This window comes from Arachis hypogaea, chromosome 4 (genome assembly GCF_003086295.3).
Source record: "Arachis hypogaea cultivar Tifrunner chromosome 4, arahy.Tifrunner.gnm2.J5K5, whole genome shotgun sequence".
Taxonomy (NCBI): Eukaryota; Viridiplantae; Streptophyta; class Magnoliopsida; order Fabales; family Fabaceae; genus Arachis; species Arachis hypogaea.
This window is the reverse complement of record NC_092039.1, coordinates 54,789,386-54,796,453: the sequence shown is the minus strand read 5'-3', so window position 1 is coordinate 54,796,453 and position 7,068 is coordinate 54,789,386. Positions and strand designations below refer to the sequence as shown.

Here is a 7,068-nt window from a genome sequence, read left to right as displayed (position 1 = left end):
GAAATTTGGATGATTTCTCCTTGATGAGTTATAGGTGTTTCTATAAGGTTCACCCATGTAATTAACCTCTGCCATGGCAGGGTTCCCAGGATCATAAGCTTCTTCAGAAGCTGCCTCTTTAGTACTGTTGGATGCATTTTGCCATCCATTCAGACTTTGAGAGATCATGTTAACTTGCTGAGTCAAAACTTTGTTCTGAGCCAATATGGCATTCAGAGCATCAATTTCAAGAACTCCTTTCTTCTGAGGTATCCTATTATTCATGGAATTCCTCTCAGAAGTGTACATGAATTGGTTGTTTGCAACCATGTCAATGAGTTCTTGAGCCTCTTCAGGCGTTTTCTTTAGGTGAATAAATCCACCTGCAGAATGGTCCAATGACATTTTCGAAAATTCAGATAGACCATAATAGAATATATCTAATATGGTCCATTCTGAAAACATGTCAGATGGACATCTTTTGGTCAGCTTCTTGTATCTTTCCCAAGCTTCATAGAGGGATTCACCATCTTTTTGTTTGAAGGTTTGAACATCCACTCTCAGCTTGCTTAGCTCTTGAGGAGGAAAGAATTTATCCAAGAAGGACGTGACCAGCTTATCCCAAGAGTCCAGGCTATCCTTAGGTTGTGAATCCAACCATATTCTAGCTCTGTCTCTTACAGCAAAAGGGAAAATCATGAGTCTGTAGACTTCAGGATCAACTCCATTCGTCTTTACAGTCTCACAGATCTGCAAGAACTCAGTTAAAAACTGATAAGGATCTTCAGATGGAAGTCCATAAAACTTACAGTTTTGTTGCATTAAGGCAACTAGCTGAGGTTTCAGCTCAAAATTGTTGGCTCCAATGGCAGGAATGGAGATGCTTCTTCCATCAAATTTGGATGTTGGCTTTGTGAAGTCACCAAGCATTCTCCTTGCATTATTATTATTTTTGGCTGCCATCTCCTTCTCTTGTTCTAATATTTCTAAAAGGTTACCTTTAGATTGTTGTAACTTAGTTTCTCTTATTTTTTTCTTCAGAGTCCTTTCAGGTTCTGGATCAATTTCAACAAGAGTGCCTTTATCCTTGTTCCTGCTCATATGAAAGAGAAGAAAACAAGAAAAGAAAGAGGAATCCTTTATGTCATAGTATAGAGATTCCTTTATGTTAGTAGAAAAAGAAAGGGGAGAGGAGTGAAGAAGAGTGGGTTCGGATATTTAGATGAAGAGAGGTGTTAGTAATTAAATAATTAAATAGAATAAGAAAAGAGATAGAAATTTCGAAAATAATTTTTTAAAAAAAAGGGTTAGTAATTTTCAAAAATTAGAGATAAGATAAGATTAAAATTAAAATTTAAAACAAAAGAATTTTTTGAAAAAGAGATGAGATATTTTTGAAAATTAGAGAGGGAAAAGTAGTTAGGTGATTTTGAAAAAGATAAGAAATAAACAAAAAGTTAGTTAGTTGATAAAGATATTAAAATTAAATTTGAAAAGATAAGAAGATAAGAGGTTAGATAAGATATTTTGAAATCAAATTTTGAAAAAGATAAAATTTTTGAAAAAGATAAGATAAAAGATAAAAAGATTTAATTTTTAAAATTACTTAACTAACAAGAAACTAAGAGATAAGATTCTAGAACATAAAGATTGAACCTTTCTTAACAAGCAAGTAACAAACTTCAAATTTTTGAATCAATCACATTAGTTGGTAGCTAATTTTTGAAAATATGATATAAAGATAAGAAAAAGATTTTGAAAATATTTTGAAAAAGATTTTTGAAATTTTCGAAAAAGAGGAAAAATTGGAAAAGATATGATTTTTGAAAAAGATTTTGAAAAGATAAGATTTTTAAAATTGAAAATTTGACTTGACTTGTAAGAAACAACTAATTTTTAAAAATTTTTGACCAAGTCAACCCAAATTTTGGAGGGAAATAAGGAAAAGATATTTTTTGATTTTTTTGAATTTTTAATGATGAGAGAGAAAAACAACAATAATGACTCACAACATGAAAATTATGAATCAAAACTCATGATGCATGCAAGAACACTATGAATGTCAAGATGAACACCAAAAACACTTTGAAGATCATGATGAACATCAAAAACATAATTTTGAAAAATTTTTGATGCAAAGAAAACATGCAAGACACCAAACTTAGAAATCTTTAATGCATGGACTCTAACAAACGAAAAATGCATATGAAAAACAACAAAAGATGCAAAACAAGAAAACATCAAGATCAAACAAGAAGACTTACCAAGAACAACTTGAAGATCATGAAGAATACCATGAATGCATGAATTTTCGAAAAATGCATAATAATTTTTTTTAAAACATGCAATTGACACCAAACTTAAAAGTTGACTGAAGACTCAAACAAGAAACACAAAATATTTTTGGTTTTTATGATTTTTTGGTATTTTTATTATTTTTTTTCGAAAATATACTTTAGAAAAACGAAAATAATAAAAAAATATTTTTGAAAGATTTTTTAAAACTTTTTGAAAAGAAAATTACCTAATCTGAGCAACAAGATGAACCGTCAGTTGTCCATACTCGAACAATCCCCGGCAACGGCGCCAAAAACTTGGCGAACGAAATTGTGATAAAAGAGTTCCAGGCACTGTTAGAGAAGCTCACAGCTCCATTCAACTTAACCAGCAAGTGTACTGGGTCATCCAAGTAATACCTTACGTGAGTAAGGGTCGATCCCACAGAGATTGTTGGTATGAAGCAAGCTATGGTCAACATGTAAATCTCAGTTAGGCAGATTAATTGATTTATGATGATTTCGAAAATAATAAATAAACAGAAAATAAAATAGGATAGAAATACTTATGTAAATCAATAGTGGGAATTTCAGATAGGCGTGTGGAGATGCTAGAATCCTTTCGAATCTCTACTTTCTTATTGCTTTCATCCAATCCTTCTTACTCCTTTCCATGGCAAGCTGTATGTAGGGCATCACCATCATCAATGGCTACTTTTAATCCTCTCGGGAAAATGGTCCTATGCGGTGTCACTGCATGGCTAATCGTTTGGAGGCATCACCCTTGTTGATAGCTACATCCCATCCTCTCAGTGAAAATGGTCCAAATGCTCTGTCACAGCACGGCTAATCATCTGTCAGTTCTCAATCAGGTTGGAGTAGAATCCATTGATTCTTTTGCGTTTGTCATCACGCCCAGCCTTCAGGAGTTTGAAGCTCGTCACAGTCATTCAATACCGGAATCCTACTCGGAATACCACGGACAAGGTTAGACTTTCCGGATTCCCGGGATCATACTCGGAATACCACAGACAAGGTTAGACTTTCCGGATCCCCATGAATGCCGCCATCTATCTAGCTTATACCACGAAGACTCTGTTGGGGAATCTAAGAGATATGCGCCCGGCCTGAGGTAGAACGGAAGTGGTTGTCAGTCACACGCGTTCATAGGTGAGAATGATGATGAGTGTCACGGATCATCACATTCATCAAAGTGTTGTGCAACGTATATCTTAGAATAAGAATAAAAGAGAATTGAATAGAAAGTAATAGTAATTGTATTGAAACTTGAGGTACAGCAGAGCTCCACACCCTTAATCTATGGTGTGTAGAAATTCCACCATTGAAAATACATAAGTGAAAGGTTCAGGCATGGCCGAATGGCCAGCCCCCATGGTCTAAGGACTAGGCGTCCAGAGATGTCTAATACACTAGTAAAAAGTCCTATTTATAATAAACTAGCTACTAGGGTTTACATGAGTAAGTAATTAATGCATAAATCCACTTTCGGGGCCCACTTGGTGTATGTTTGGGCTGAGCTTGGTCTATCCACGAGCTGAGGCTTTTATTGGAGTTGAACGCCAAGTTATAACGTGAAATTACCTGAAATCACAGAAAAACACACAAACTCTTAGTAAAGTCTGGAAATGTGAATTTAACATAAAAACTAATGAAAACATCCCTGAAAGTAGCTTAAACTTACTAAAAACTACCTAAAAACAATGCCAAAAAGTGTATAAATTATCCGCTCATCAAGGACCCAAACCAACATCTCAATACATTTTTGAGGATTTGTGACACTGTAAAGTCCAATGGCGTACACCCTGACACCTACAAACTACTTTTGTTCCTTTTTTCTCTTAGAGATAAGGCAGCAAAGTGGTTAGAAGCATTTTCCAAGGAGAGCTTGACCACTTGGGATGAAGTTGTGAAAAAGATTCTAGCAAGATTCTACCCTCCACAGAGAGTCAATAGATTGAGAACTGAGGTGTAAACCTTCAGACAGCAAGATGGTGAAACACTTTATGAGGCCTGGGAGAGGTTTAAAAACTTGACAAGAAAGTACCCTCCGGATATGTTCAACGAATGGGTTCAACTACACATCTTCGATGAAGGGATATCATATGAAGCAAAGAAAGCTGTAGACCACTCTTCAGGGGGTTCACTCAACAAGAAGAAAACCATCGAGGAAGCCATAGATGTTATTGAAACTGTAGCCGAAAATGAGTACTTCTATGCTTCAGAAAGAGCTCAAAAGAAAGGAGTGCTGGAGCTCAATTCTATGGATGCCTTATTGGCACAAAACAAGATGATCACAGCACAATTAGTAGCCCTAACAAAGAAGGTTGAAGCAAGCCAGGTCTCAGCTGTCCAAGCCCAAGCACCACCACAAGAAGGAGATGCACCAGAAACTGAATGTGCATGGGAGCAGGCAAATTATGTGAACAACCCCTCTAGACCACCATATGATCCAAACTCTAAGACATATAACCCACGTTGGAAGAACTATCCAAATTTTGGGTGGAAAAACCAATAGGACCACAAATCGTACCACTCTAACCAATACAATAACCACAATCCCAACTATCAATCAAGCAACAACAGACCCTATCACAATTCACGCAATACATCATATCGCTCTACACAGCAAGCACACAACAACCATCACCAAGATACATCAACCCCCACCATGCAACCAAGTGAAACCAGCAGTAATTTCTCAAAATTGGAGGCTGCCATAGCACAATTATCAGCATAACTTACCAAAACTATCTCCACTGTACTGGAGAGACAGCTACAGGCTAAAAGAAAGATAGATGCAAACCAAGAAGAGTTCAGATCCAACAAAAGAATCAAGGGTCAGCAATTTCAAAATTGGAAGCATAAGTAAGGAGCTTGTCTAAATAAATACCAATGCCTACACATACATTTCCCAATGATACGATGGCCAAACCAAGAGGGGAATGTAAGGCTATTACACTAAGAAGCGGAAGAGTTGTAGAAGAAGCAACCCCAGGCCAAAGCAACCAAGAAGAAGAAGCTGCAAGGGAACTTGAAACCAAGAAGGAAGAAGAGACCCCTGCACCATCCTCACCAAAAGCAAGTCCTAAAGCCTTATGTGCCTAAGGTAACCTATCCACAAAGACTGAAGAAGAATGGAAAAGATAGCTAGTTCTCTAGATTCCTAGAAATCTTCAAGAAGCTCTAGATTAACATACCTTTTGCTGAAGCACTAGAGCAAATGCCACTCTATGCCAAATTTTTAAAGGAGCTCATGATAATGAAGATGAATTGGGGAGAGAAAGAGACTATAGTGCTCACTGAGGAGTGTAGTGCCATAATACAAAAGAAGCTTCCCTAGAAACTGAAAGATCTTGGGAGCTTCCAAATCCCTTGTATCATTGGGATATGAACATTGAGAAGGCACTATGTGATCTAGGAGCCAGCATCAATCTCATGTCTTTGGCAATGATGAAAATGATGAGGATTGAGAAGGCCAAACCAACTAGAATGGCACTCCAATTGGCTGACAGAACATTCAAATTCCCCCATGGTGTAGTAGAGGATTTGTTGGTAAAAGTAGGGGAGTTCATCTTTCCAGCCGATTTCGTTGTGCTTGATATGGAAGAAGAAGCCAACACATCAATCATCCTAGGAAGACCATTCCTAGCTACTGCTGGGGCCATAATTGATGTTCAAAAAGGGGAGCTAGTCTTAAGATTGCATGAAGAGAAGATGGTCTTCAATGTCTTCAAGGTAATGAGCTACCCCAATGAAGCCATTGGTGAATGCATGATGGTGGGTACAATTGAAAACTTGGTTCACGGAGTCCTAGAGGAAGAACAATGTGATGAAATCAAAGAGCAAGATCCACAAGTCTCGTGTGGTGAGCCACAATTGGAGATTATGGATGAACCAATCATGATGGACAAGACAAGCAAAATGGAAGTGGAAGCACCAAAGCGGGAGTTTAAAACTCTGTCTTCAAACTTGAAGTACGCTTACTTGGGTAACAACACATATCCAGTGATCATCAACTCAAGTTTGAATGAACAACAAGAAAAGGAGCTAATCCAAGTGCTAAAACAACACAAAGATGCCATTGGACGGACACTTGCGGACTTAAAAGGGATCAGCCCTTCAATGTGCATGCTCAAAATCCTACTTGAGGAAGGTGCAAAGCCCTCAAGACAGCAACAGAGAAGGCTAAACCCAACAATGAATGAAGTTGTCCAAAAAAAGGTGTTGAAACTTTGGCAAGTAGGGGGTGATTTACCCTATCTCAGACAGCCCTTGGGTGAGCCCTGTCCAAGTGGTTCCTAAGAAGGGAGGGATACTTATTATACCAAATAAGAAGAACGAATTGATACCTACACAGACAGTGACTGGCTGGCATATGTGCATTGATTTTAGGAAGCTCAATGAAGCCACCAGGAAGGATCACTTCCCCTACCTTTCATGGACGAAATGCTAGAAAGACTGACAGGACATGAATATTACTACTTCCTGGACGGTTACTCTGGCTATAACCAAATAGTTGTAGACCCCAAGGACCAGGAGAAAACTTCCTTTACTTGTCCCTATGGAGTCTTTTCTTATAGAAGAATGCCCTTTGGATTGTGCAATGCACCTGCAACATTCTAAAGGTGCATGCTCTCCATTTTTTTAGACATGATTGAGAAGTTCATAGAAGTGTTTATGGATGACTTCTCTATGTTTGGGGATTCATATTCTGATTACCTACATCCCCTCACCCCTGGTGCTAAAGAGGTGCCAAGAAACCAACTTGGTTTTTGTTCATGCCCTGGGTCGA

At 37.7% G+C, this 7,068-nt stretch overlaps 1 non-coding gene across 1 annotated transcript; it reads left to right on the top strand.

Moving 5' to 3' along the window:
* Positions 1–442: 442 nt before the first annotated feature.
* On the top strand, positions 443–546 carry LOC112798688 (small nucleolar RNA R71). The gene has a single exon (XR_003200287.1). It is a non-coding gene; the product is annotated as a small nucleolar RNA R71 (small nucleolar RNA).
* Positions 547–7,068: the final 6,522 nt, after the last annotated feature.